Raw genomic sequence first — 14,103 nt, 5'->3', positions numbered from 1 at the left:
AAACTAATGAATGGCTGTGGTGACGGAGGATGGATTTTGAGCGGGATTTAGCGGCTGGGATGAATGACTTTAATTACCAGGCGCGGAATCGAACTCTCGCCCGGTCCTCCTCACACTGATCGGCAATGCGCTCCTATCCGCGCACGGTGCAAACTGCAGCACCTCAAGGCTGACTGGACGCCAGTGAGTGACGAGGCAGGCAATCGACGCAGCATCGATTAAAAACAGGACCTGTTTACGACCGGAAACGTAAACTTTGTGGAAGTTGGGGTGCAGAGCCGCGCCGCTGTGCCTGGACGTCAAACACTTAGCCTGGATGAGCAGAGGCAGGGAGCGAACACCGGTTACCGTGCGAGATTTATTTCTGTCTGGTATTCCCAGCCGGGCGAGAAAGTGGGAATGGGAATCTTCAGCGCATTACTGACGCGGCAGACGGTAATCCAAACAACTCCCGGAGAAACTGTAACACTGCAGTTGTAGGACAGCCACATCACAAGACGGTCACAACGAACTCCATCGGCACGGTCACGTAACTCATTTTTGTCACGTAGTAATGTACCGTTCAGCAAGTAGGATGCATAGCACAATCAAAGAGACACGGAGTTAAAACAGTATAATTTAAAGTGATCTTGAAATAAAATGCATAAATACACCACACATCATATCAAAGATCGGGAAGGAGGTCCAGGAGCCTTCCGTCCCACACCACCGGGTTCAGCAACGGTTACTGCCCTACGAGCATCAGGCTCCTGATCCTGGATAACTTCACTCAGCTCAACTCTGACTGATTCCACAACCTACATACTCGCTGTCAAGGGCTCTGCAACTCATGTTCTCAGTAGTATTTACTTATGTGTTTAATTTTTACTTCCACAGTTTGTCATTGACTCTATTGTATTTCTTTGTTCTGCTGTGAATACCCGCAAGAAAATGAATCTCAAGGTAATTTATGACCACACCCACCTACTTTGATATTAAATTACTTTCAACTTTATAACCCAAACCTTTTGTGAGCCACTCTTCCACGTTAATTGCCACCAAATCCTAAGAACTTTCTACAGGGGTAAAATTGAGAGCATCCTGACTGGCTGCATCACTGCCTGGTATGGGAACTGTACCTCCCTCAATCGCAGGTCTCTGCAGAGAGTGGTGCGGACAGCCCAGCGCATCTGTAGATGCGAACTTCCCATGATTCAGGACATTTACAGAGACAGGTGTGTAAAAAGGGCCCGAAGGATCACTGGGGACCCAAGTCACCCCAACCACAAACTGTTCCAGCTGCGACCATCCGGGAAACGGTACCTCAGCATAAAAGCCAGGACCAACAGGCTCCAGGACAGCTTCTTCCACCAGGTCACCAGACTGATTAATTCATGTTGACGCAACTGTATTTCAATGTTACATTGACTGTCCTGTTGTACATACTATTTATTATAAATTACTATAAATTGCACATTGCACATTTAGATGGAAACGTAACATAAAGATTTTTACTCCTCATGTATATGAAGGATGTAAGAAATAAAGTCAATTCAGTTCAATTCAAACAAAAACTCTCAGAGCAAACAACCATCAAATTGCAAAAACAGAAATCCAAAATAAAAAAGAAAAATTGCGAGAAATGCTAGAAAATCAGCAGATTAGACTGTATCTGTGCAGAAGTAACAGCTGAAGTTTCAGATGGAAGATTCTTCAACAATTCTGATGAAGGGTCTTCAGCTTGAAAGGCCAGCAGTTTCTCTCTCCAAGTATGCTGCCTGACCAGCAGCGTCTTTCCACCATTTGTATTTCCAGTCTCTTAGAAACTCAGTAATGAGAATGAAAAATGAGAATAACTCATGTTCCCAGTATCTTTTATTTACTTTTTAAAAACTATTTGCATGATTTGTCTTCTTTTGCACATTGGTTGTTTCCCAGTCTTTGCTTTTTGTCAGTATGGTTTTTCATCAGTTCTATTGTATTTCTTTATTTTCCTGTAAATGCCTGCAAGAAAATGAATCTCAGGATAGTATATAGTGTTATATTAGTACTTTGATAATAAATTTACTTTGAACTTGGAAGTTGAAAATCATGCTCCCCCAACATAATTGAAAGAGTACAGACAAAATTTTCAAGGATGTTGCGGGTCTGGAAGACCTGAGTTATAAGGAAAGATTGAATAGGTTAGACTTTGTTTCTTAGAATATATAAGACTGAGGGGACATTTGATAGAGGTATACAAAATTATGTGGAGTGGAGTCAGGGTAAATGTAAGTGGCTTTTTCCTCTGAGATCGGGTGGGACTATCACCAGAGGTCATGGTTTAAGGGTGAAAGGGGAGAAGTTTAAGGAGAAAATAAAGAGAAGCTTCTTCACTCAGAGGGTCATGAGAGTGTGGAATGAGCTGCCCGCACAAGTCGTGCATGTGAGCTCGATTTCAACATTTAAGCAGTCTGGATAGGTACACAGATAGCAGGGCTGTGGAAGGCTATGGTCCCAATGCAGGCCGATGGGAATGGGCAGTTTAAATGTTTTCAGCTTCAACTAGAAGGGCTAAAGGGCCTGTTTCTGTGCTCTACTTCTCTGTGACTCTATAACATGTATTTGGATTAATTCACAAACTCACAGTTTACTTTGTGAGTTTGTCTTACTTTGGATACTTGTACTTTAAAGAATACCAGGCAGGTCATGGGGTAGACTATAAAAGCAGCGTTACCTATGAAGAATCATAGAAAATCTTAAATGCTGGAGGTCATTCAGCCCCTTATGTAGCAGATTGTAAAAATGCTGCCTAGCCTCATTCCACCATCCAGTTCCGAAACTTGGTTCTGCAGCTCGTGACACATATCCTAGTACTTTTTAAATGACGTGACCTCTACCAAGGTTTCAACCACTGAGTTCCTGACCCCTTGGTCTCCCTCCCCCACAGTAATATCTCCACCATTGAACTAAAGTAATTGGTAGAAAGATTATATGAATTTATTTCCCCCTGAAATAGTGGCAGAGGTAGAAATTCCATGCGCCTGCAGAATTGGGCTGTGCAGGGGAATGGACCTGATGCTGCAAGGTGGGATTGGCCTGGCTAACCTGCAGCAATCCAAATCAGATAGTTCATCACTGACCTATGATGTGGAATCCGTATGCTTTGCAGCGGTAGTATGGTACAAGTATATAAAAATCCATAAATTACACAAATCAATAAATTGTGGAAACAAAAAGGAATAATGAGGAAGTGTTCATGGACCATTCAGAATTCCGATGGTGGAAGAGAAGAAGCTGTTTCCTGATTGTTGACTGTGGACCTTCTCTGATGATGTCTCACATGATGAAGGTCATGATGGCCAATCAGACTCGACGGGGTGAATCTCCTAATTCTGCTCCTATATCTTGTGGTCTTAATGATGGATGCTGCCTTCTTGAGGCACTGCCTCTCGACGGTGTCCTTGGTGGTAGGGAGGGCTGTGACCGTGATGGAACTGGCCGAGTTTATAACCCTCATGCAATCCTGTGCATGGGAGCCTTTATACCAGGCTGTGAAACAACCAGTCAGAAATGTTCTCCAAAGTACTGTGCATCTATAGAAATTTGTGAGACTTTGGTGACATACTCAAATCTCCTCCTGGCTCCTAATAAAGATCAATTTCACTCATGTATTGGTAAATGGCTTATTATTCTCACAGGTACTGAGATACATTGAAAAGCTTCACTGCGTTCCATCCATACATATTTTGCCATAAACAGTTACAATCAGTTAGTAGAAAGAGAACAAAATTCAGAATGCAATGTTACAGTTATAGAGGAAGTGCTCTGCAGACAGGGAGAGAGGTTGCAAGGGCCACGGTGAGATATCTGTGGAGATTAAGAGTTCATTAGAGCAGGAGGGGTTTGTTCATGAGACTGCTAAGAGTGGGTTAGAAACTGAGTGGTGTGTGCTCACAGGCTTTTGCATCTTGTTTGACGGGACAGGAAAGAAGAGAGAATGATCAGATTGGAAGGTGTCCAGGATTATGTTAGCTTCTTTCCCCAGGCAGCAGGAAATGTCACCAGAGTGAATAGAGGGGAGGCTGGTGTCTGTGATAGGCTGTGTTTAATGTCTTCTGAATTAATTCACAAACAGTATGACTTGGAAAGAGAGAGCACATTAATTCTTCTTGTGGGTCAACTATATCACTAACAGTCAGAGAAATCCCTCAATCAGTTTGGCATCTGAACGGAGTATTACTGAAAGTGTCTCACACAAACTGCTGGATGAACTCAGCAGGCCAGGCAGCATACTGTGTATGGGAAAGAGCAAACAGTTGACGTTTTAGGCCGAGGCTCTTCATCAGGACTGGACAATAAGATGAGGAGTCAGAGCAAGAACGCAGAGGGAGGGGAGGAAGAAGCACAAGCTGCTAGGTGATAGGTGAAACCGGGAGAGGGGGAGGGCCGAAGTAAAGAGCTGGGGAAGACCATGGAAGAAAGGGAAGAGGAAGGGACACCACAGGGAAGTGATGGGCAGGTAAGGAGATAAGGTGAAAGAGGGAAATTGGAATAGGGGAATGGTGAAGAGAGAGGGGCAATTACCAGAAGTCCAAGAAATCAACGCTCATGCCATCAGGTTGGAGACTACTTTGAAAACTTTTTTGTATTCTTCTATCTTCTCTTCTAATATTTGTATATCTGTGCTCTTATACTGCTACTGTGACATTGCAATTTTCTTTGGGATCAATAAAGTATCTCTCTATCTAGAAGGTGGTCGTGGACTAACCAACATGTCAGTCCATGATCTCCCCTACCGTCATGATGAGGCCACACTCAGGTTGGGAGAGCAACACCTTACTTTGCTGAGCTCCCCCAGAATGTTCTGCGTGTTGCTTTGATTTTCAGCATCTGCAGCTTTTCTCCGCTTTGTGATTATTGGAAGTGTAATTCTTTGAGAGAGGAGAAGCGAATGATCCAGACTTTCACTAATGTTAAAATGAGTACTTCTTCAATTCGGCCCACTGGAGAGATAATAAATTTTAAATACCCAGATTAATTAAGCAGGAGACATTCAAACCTTCCATCATTGCTAACAAAATGTGTTCTGAAGAGTCAAAAGAAGGACAGAAGGGAAATTGCTTTAGAGTATGTAGCATGTTTCATGGCCTTGAGGCATCCCAAAGCACTTTACACCCAATAAGGTAGCTTTGAAATGTAGCAAATACAGCATCTGATTAAAGCCCAATAAGCCTTCACAAAGTGCTCTGAGATAAATGATCGGAGTGTCCTTTTGTGGTGTTGACAGGGCGTTAATGGTCACGATGCCTGGGAGAACAATCTCACTCCGAAGTGTCACAAGGCCCTTTATTTCCACCTGACAGCCTAGGATTTGATCTAAAAGACGGCATCAGCACTGACATCCCCCAGCTGAAATTTTGTAAGTGTGTCCCTGAATGCACAGAGACACATTCGTATCTAAAGTAAGGAATGTGAAAATTAATTCATGCAGGTCCAAAGTAAAAGGGGGCATGTAGAATATTCTGAAGCTCAGTTTAATGTAACCAACACTACATGACAAAAAATGTATATCAGATTTATTGTATTGTGTTGAAATATATACAAAACTTGTCAATTTGTTTGATCAAAAATGTATTTAATTTTTATGTTTAGAGATACAGTACAGTAACAAATATTGTCCAATGAGCCACGTGACCAATTAACCTACTAAACTTGTACATCTTTGGAATGTGGGAGGAAACCAGAGCACCCGGAGGAAACCTGCGTGTTCACGAGGAAAGTGTACAAAATCCTCGCGGTCAGCGGTGGAAATGAACCCTGGCTGCTGGCTCTGTAAGTCTTACGCTAACTGCTATGCTTCCATGCTGCCCCTAGTAACTTGTTTGTTCTGCATTTTGTGTGAAAGTGTGCCAACTTTTTTTCTGTCACTGCATTAATTCTTCAAGAATCCTGGAACACTGAGAGTTCAAGAGGGGACCATTCAACCACTGATCAAGGTGGAACTCCCAGACTAACTTGTCAGGCGCACTTTTTTAGTTGGGCCATTATTATATCTCTGCTCGTGGGAGCTTGCTGTGTGAAAATTGGTTGCTGCATTTCCTACATTGCTGTAAACACAAGAGATTCTGTAGATGCTGGAAATCCAGAGCGACACACACAAAATGCTGGAGGAACTCAGCACGTCAGGCAGCATCCATGAAAAGGAATAAACAATCGATGTTTCTGGCCAAGACCCTTCATTAGGACTGGAAAGGAAGGCGCGGGGGGAGAAGCCAGATTAAGGAGTTGAGGGGGAACGGAAAGGAGTACAAGATGGCACTTCTCACATAGATATGGGGCAGTGGGATTTTTAAGAAACCCTTTGAAAATGTTCCACATAAAAGTTGCAAAAATAAAAGCAAATGGCATTGAGGGAAACTTACTGGCATGGTTTCAAAATTAGTTAACAGACAAGAAACAGAGTTGGGATTAATTCATCCCTTTTGGGATGGTAGACAGTAGTAAGTGGGATGCTTTTCATTATATATATCAAATGATTCGGATGAAGGAAACAAATGTAATATTTCAGAAAGTGCTGAAACACAGGATGCAGAGTGGCTTCAAGGTGACAAGTTGTGAGCAAAAGCTTGGCCACTGAAAAATAATGTGGATGAATGCAAAATTATCCACTTCGGTAAGAAAACCGGAAAGGCAGTGTATTATTAAAATAATGCTGGTTTGGAAAATCTTAAAGCACAAGAGACTTACGTCTTCTTGTACAAAAACACAGATAGCATACAGGCAGCAGCAGTAGGTGGTGAAAGACAAGATGAGACATTGATCTGTGTTGCAAGACATCTTGAGTACGGGAGCAAAAATGTTTTGGTATAATTACACAGACACTGGTGAGAACTGGCTTGAGTATTATATGCAATTTGATCTTCTTGGCCGAAGATAAACCTGCCATAACTGACTGTAAGAAAATTAACCAGACTGATTCCTGGAACAGCAGGACTGCTAAAGAAAGAAAGATTAAATTCACCAGGCTTGTTTTCACTAGAATTTAGAAGGATGAGAGGGACCCTAATTGAAAATTTAAAAATGATGACAGGGCTCAGTGGACTGGGTTTTAGGAGGATGATTCCACTCGCTGAGCAGGTCACAGTCTCAAGTTACAGGGCAAGAGACTTGGGACTGAGATGAGGAGAAATTCCTCCTCTCTGAGGGTGGCAAACCAGTGGAGTTCATTATTGTAGTGTGAGGCGGGGGGAGGTGGCTGTAGAAGATTTATTGCTGAATCCATTGAAAGAGGTAGACAAATTACTAGAGGCTAAAGGCATCAAGGGGAATGGGGAAAGTGGAACATCATAACCAGGTTTAATATCGCTGGCACGTGTCGTGAAATTTGTTGTCCTTGCAGCAGCAGAATAATGCAATACATAATAATAGAAAAACCATAAATTACAGTAAATATTTTTATATATTAAATAGTTTCATAAGTTGTGGAAAAATAGAAATAAAAGTAGTGAGGTAGTGTTCGTTGTATTGAGGTATAATCACTCATGATCATACAGGAACATAGAACATAGAATAGTACAGCCCAGTACAGGCCCTTCGGCCCACAATGTTGTGCCGACCCTCAAACCCTGCCTCCCATATAACCTCCCACCTTAAATTCCTCCAGGAAAGCAGGGTTAAGGAGCAGAAAGGTCGCTCCTTTTTATCAGACAGTATTTACAGGGGAAATTCCGTCTAGTTTTTGAATTCCAAAGGTATCTACCCTGGTACGGAGGCACCGATGCATAGGATCAAAAATGCTGCAGGGCCCTGTAGGTTTAGCCAGCCCTATCATGGACACTAGCCACACCAGCATCGAGGGCATCTTCAAATGGAGATGCCCAAAAAAGACAGCATCCATCATTAAGGATCCTCATCATCCAGGGCATGCCCTCTTCCCATTACAGCATCGGGGCAGGAGGAGGGGGTACAGGAGACTGAGGATGCACATTCACTATTTTGTGAACTGCTTCTTCCCCTCCACCAGCAGATTTCTGAGCGATCCACGAGCTCATGAACACTGCCTCATTATTTTGCTCTCTTCATACACTATTTGTTTATTTTTAAAATATATTTCTTACCGTAACTCATAGAGATTTTCTTTATTGCACTGGACTGCTGCCACAAAGCAACAAATTTCAACGCCATACATCAGTGATTTTGATAGGCTGCTGATTCTGATAGGATTCAAATTCTGATATGTTGCTAAATTTCCTTTTCGCAACGTGCAATTAGTCTGCCCTTGTTTTAGGTGACTAGTGAATCAAAACATTCAGATGATAGAATGTAACTAAATGGCACCACAAAGGAACAGGCAAATCAGAAAGCTACGCAGCCACAAGCACAAAATACAATTGTCAATAAGTATCTATCAACACCAAAGAGATCTGTGACAAAGGGCAATGTGATGTAAACATAGTTTTGAACAGCCGGACGAAGAGGCAGGAAATTGAATCTGATGGAGTGAAATGAACGGGACGACTGTTTATCCAGCATTTTAACCCATCCCATTCAACTAGGAATAATGGTGCATAGTTCCCTGAAGGTGGAATCTCATGTGGATAGGGTGGTGAAGAAAGCTTTTGGTATGCTGGCCTTTATAAATCAGAGCATTGAGTATAGGAGTTGGAATGTAATGTTGAAATTGTACAAGGCATTGGTGAGTATTGTGTATAATTTTGGTCACCGAATTATAGGAAAGATGTCAACAAAATAGAGAGAGTACAGAGAGGATTTACTAGAATGTTACCTGGGTTTCATCACCCAAGTTACCGAGAAACATTGAACAAGTTGGGACTTTATTCTTTGGAACGTAGGAGGTTGAGGGGGGACTTGATAGAGGTATTTAAAATTATGAGGGGGGTAGATAGAGTTGACGTGGATAGGCTTTCTCCATTGAGAGTGGGGGAGATTCAAACAAGAGGACATGAGTTGAGAGTTAAAGGGCAAAAGTTTAGGGGTAACGTGAGGGGGAACTTCTTTACTCAGAGAGTGGTAGCTGTGTGGAACGGGCTTCCAGCAGAAGTGGTTGAGGCAGGTTCGATGTTGTCGTTTAAAGTTAAATTGGATAGTTATATGGACGGGAAAGGAATGGAGGGTTATGGGCTGAGTACAGGTCGGTGGGACTAGATGAGAGTAAGAGTTCGGCACGGACTAGAAGGGCCAAGATGGCCTGTTTCCGTGCTGTAATTGTTATATGGTTATATGGTTATATAACTCCATCACTAAACTTAGTGGGAAGTGGCACAGTTAGGATACCCACTGTCAGCACAAGGGACATTCATGAAAAGGTCACTTACTGGAGCATCAAAAGTACCTAGACATAAACTTTATAAAAATAGTAAATGGACGTTAGCAGGATAAGGAGATTAGTTTTATTTGTCACCCATACAGCAGCGGGAATCGAACCCCGATCTTACAGCCCGTGTCGTAAAGAAGCACTGCGTGAGCTACAATGCTATTGTGTCATCAGGGCATTGGGTCACTTCATTCACAGGCCAGGTACAGCTTACCCAAAACTATCCTCATCCCTTTCTAAGGCTCTCCCATCCTCTTGGGAAAGGGAACTAACCTGCAGAATATCTGCCTTCGGATTGTCCATCCCCAGCAGGCACCAAAGCTCCATCGGTCTCTGATTCTGGGTCATAGCTCACCCAGTTCCACGCACCATTCATTTATCTCTTGTTCAATTCTTTACTTGATCTCTTAGCCTCAAGAAACAACATTTATTCATCCAGCTATTTATTTATTACTCAGTCCAAGTAATTATTTCTGCTGTATTTAAAGCTCTTAGCTACTTCTGTTGTTAGACCTCGGTTTTGTTAAGTTTACTCTTGCGTGTTCTGGTTTTGTGTCTGTAATCAACATTAAATAATCAATTCCTCTCAATTAAAATAGAACATGGATTAAGCATTCTTTCAGAGTTGTTTCCAGTCTTTAGTTACACCCATAAATCCCAGACTGAACTGTTCTCTTCTGTTGTATCAAGTAGTTTTATTCATATTTCCAAGCACCATGCAATGAAAGCCTCACTAGAGCTTTTTTTTAAATTTTTAATTCAGTTTTGGGATGTGGGTGGTGCCTGCAAGCCCTGCATTTATTGCCTGTCTGTAATTGCTCTGCAGACCCGTTTTCTTGAACTATTGCAATTCTTCTGGTGAAGGTTCTTTCACGGTGACTTCTGGGAGGCAGTTCCAGGCTTTGGACAGACACAGTAAAGGACCAGCGATATACTTCCAACTCAGGATGGTGTCCTTCTTAGTGATAAGAGTCACGGGTTTGGAGAGGCTGTAGGATAGCCAAGGAGAGCAACTGAAGGACATCTTGTAGATGGTGCCAGTAGTGAAAGGAATGAACAATGTGTGTGGTTGACGAGGAGCCAGTCAAGTAGACTTCTTCACGTAGAGAGAGGTGTATCATGGAGCGTTGCAGAGGCTGAGTCACTGGAAATATCTGAGGAAGTGGTAAAAGCATTTTTGATAGAGCGAGGTAACGATGGCCTTGAGGAACCGGAAGACTTGAGGACTGGGGCAGATTGGCCATGGTTATTATAGTTCTGCTCCTATTTTCTTGTATTTTCATGCTCTTTGACTGCCTTGTTCCAGATGGTATCCAGTTCCTTGTGAGTCATTGGCAGTGTGTTCAACCAGGCACATGGATGAAACTCCCGATGCTTGTCTTGAAAATTTTGGAAACATCTCTGGATGTCAGAATATTACACACCAAATGATCCCCAGCCTCCTAGTTGCTCTTGAAGCCACAGCATTTATCTTACTAGCCCATTCGAGTTTGTGTTGAATAGTTTCCTCTCACATATTAGAGCAGAGATGAGGAGGAATTTCTTTATCCTGGGGAGGGGGGGTGGTGATTCTGTGGAATTCACGGCCACAGATTGCAATGGAAGCCAAGTCATTGGGTAGATTTAAAGCAGAGGTTGATAGGTTCTTGATTAGTGAGGGTGTCCAAAGTTATGGAGAGAAGGCAGGAGAATGGGGTTGAGTGGAATGATATATCAGCCCTGATGGAATGGTGGAGCATACACAATGGGATGAATGGTGCAAGATCTACTCCATATGTCATCTTATGGTCTTACTATCTTACTTTGATGGCAGTAAATTCAACACTGCTAACACCACTGAATGTCCAGGATAGGTAGTCAGGCTCTCTCTTGTTGGACGTGGCCACAGCTGGGGAGTTTGTGGCATGAAGTTACTTATTACCTAAATGCTGCCCAGGTCTAACACATCTAAGCATGTGCTGCTTCATTTGCAGATGAGTTTTGAATGGAAATATTCTGCAAACATTGGTGAACATCCCCACTTTTGACCTTAAGATGTAAGGATACTGTCCAGAGAAATGCTTATTGTGATGTCCTTTAACAGCCACAACCATCTCCCTTTCAGTGAAACAGAACTCCAACCATGGAGGGTTTTCCCTTCAGACCACTTGACCTATGGTTCCTCAATGCCACACCTGTGCCTGCATCACTGGCATTCAACCCCTTGGTGCATGTTTGACCTCTGGTGTTCAATAATTCCTAAAGATCCTCATCAAGGTGTCACAGTTTCAAGTTCCTGGGCATCAACATCTCAGAGCATCTATTCTGGGCCCAACTTCTTGATGCAATAACAAAGGAGACACACCAACTGTGATACTTCATTAGGAGCTTGAGATTTGGTATGACACCAAAAACATCAACAAGTTTACCACGGAGTGCATTCTAACTGGTTGCATCACCGCCTGGTGAGGTGAGGGGGGTGGGGGCACTGCCCAGGATCAGAAAAGGCTGCAGAAGACTGTAGACTCAGTCAGCTCCATCATGAGCCTCTCCAGCACTGAGGACACCTTCATCAAGCGATGCCCCGAGAGGACAGCGTCCATCATAAAGGACCTTCACCATTCAGGACATGCCTTCTTCTCATTACTACCATCAGGGAGCCTGAAGACACACAATCAACATTCTAAAAACAACTTCTTCCCCTCAGCCATCAGCTTTCTGGAAGGTCCAAGAATCCATGAACACTACCTCACGACTTTGCTCGCTCTTTGCACCATTTATTTATTTTTTATATATTCTTATTGTAACTCACAGTGACTTTTATACATTGTACTGCACTGTGGGTGCAGAACAACAAATTTCACGACATATGTCAGTGTTCAATAAATCTGGTTCTGATTCCGAAAACACAAACTAGAAATTGGTGAATCGGTTCATACTAAGTGCCAGATGCAGTGTGATCAGGTAAACTGGGGCTTAAAGGGCTGGAATTTAGATAGCCAATGTGCTGGGAAGTGGGGAAGGAGAGAAGGCAGTGGGAGAGGTTAGTCAGCACACAGAAAACCAGGCAGCGAATGGGGTGCCTCAGGCAATAGCTTTTTAAACAGCCGATAATTTCCACATTTCATTGTCCCATTGCCCTGATCATCCTGCAACTGACACCTATAAGGCAAAAGGTTCAAAAGGTTCATTTTATTATCAAAGTATATATGAAGACTACAACTCTGAGATTTGTCTTCTTCAGATAGCCAAAAAATTCAGAAAATCATATAAGCAGCTAAAAGAAAGACATCAATCCCCCCAGCACGAAAAGAAAACGAAACAAAAATTCACAAGCCCCAAACACCCCCAGCCCCTTCCTCGTACAAAAACTAACAGATCACCCAAACCTCCAGCCCGCCAATCGACAACAAGAAAGGATAGGTGAACAGATGAAAAAAACACAGAACTGAAAGAGGCCAATATGAACTACAGTCCAGTTCATATAGCCATTTTTTCTTCAGCAGTTTGATTGAGGTACGACTGCGCAGGCACGTGGGGGAAGAATTTAAAAAGAAGTCAGCTTTATAGAGTGGGGGTTGGAGGAGTGGGCGACGGAGTAGAGGGAGTCAGAGTAGGAAGGCTTTGGCTCAATGGGGCTTAGGCGATAATGGGTTGAGGTGAGGTAAGTTACTTGAGAAGAATTGGAATAGGAAGTATGTGTGTGAGGCCAGTGTTCTGTGCTCGGTGTCAGATGTGGGAAGTCCGGGAGACTCCCAGCCTCCTGGACAGCCACATCTGCAGTAGGTGCATCGAGCTGCAGCTCCTTAGGGACCGGGTTAGGGAACTGGAGATGCAGCTCGATGACCTTCGTCTGGTCAGGGAGAGTGAGGAGGTGATAGAGAGAAGCTATAGGCAGGTAGTCACACCGGGGCCTGGGGAGACAGGTAAGTGGGTAACAGTCAGGAGAGGGAAGGGCAGGAGTCAGAGGCTAGAGAGCACCCCAGTGGCTGTACCCCTTGACAATAACTACTCCTGTCTGAGTACTGTTGGGGGAGACAGCCTACCTGGGGGAAGCAACGATGGTCGTGCCTCTGGCACAGAGTCTGGCCCTGTGGCTCAGAAGGGTAGGGAAAGGAAGAGGATGGGGAATCTATAGTTAGGGGGTCAGACAGGCGATTCTGTGGATGCAGGAAAGAAACACGGATGGTAGTTTGCCTCCCAGGTGTCAAGGTTTGAGATGTTCCTGATCGTATCCATGAAATCCTGAAGTGGGAAGGTGAACAGCCAGAGGTCGTGGTACATATTGGTACCAATGACATAGGCAGGAAAAGGGAGGAGGTCCTGAAAGCAGACTACAGGGAGTTAGGAAGGAAGTTGAGAAGTAGGACCACAAAGGTAGTAATCTCGGGATTACTGCCTCTGCCACGTGACAGTGAGTATAGGAACAGAGTGAGGTGGAGGATAAATGTGCGGCTGAGGGATTGGAGCAGCGTGCAAGGATTCAGATTTCTGGATCATTGGGACCTCATTTGGGGCAGGAGTGACCTGTACAAAAAGGACGGGTTGCACTTGAACCCGAGGGGACCAATATCCTGGCCGGGAGGTTTGCTAAGGCTATTGGGGAGAGTTTAAACTAGGATTGCTGGGGGGATGGGAACCAAACAGAAGAGACGGAGGAAGAGGTGGTTGGCTCACAAATAGAGAAAGTTTGGTGACAGTGTGAGAGGGAGGATAGGCAGGTGATAGAGAAGGGATGCACTCAGACCGATGGTTTGAGATGTGTCTATTTTAATGCAAGAGAATCATGAACAAAGCGGATGAGCTTAGAGCATGGATCAGTACTTGGG

At 43.6% G+C, this 14,103-nt stretch overlaps 1 protein-coding gene across 1 annotated transcript in view; it reads right to left on the bottom strand.

Annotated features, from left to right (window-relative positions):
- Positions 1–14,103, bottom strand: part of LOC140190736 (calcium-binding protein 1-like) — a 102,224-nt gene that overhangs the window by 35,398 nt on the left and 52,723 nt on the right. The gene's annotated exons all lie outside the window — the stretch shown is intronic.

This window comes from Mobula birostris, chromosome 31 (assembly GCF_030028105.1).
Source record: "Mobula birostris isolate sMobBir1 chromosome 31, sMobBir1.hap1, whole genome shotgun sequence".
Lineage (NCBI taxonomy): Eukaryota > Metazoa > Chordata > Chondrichthyes > Myliobatiformes > Myliobatidae > Mobula > Mobula birostris.
This window is presented reverse-complemented; position numbering and strand designations above follow the sequence as displayed.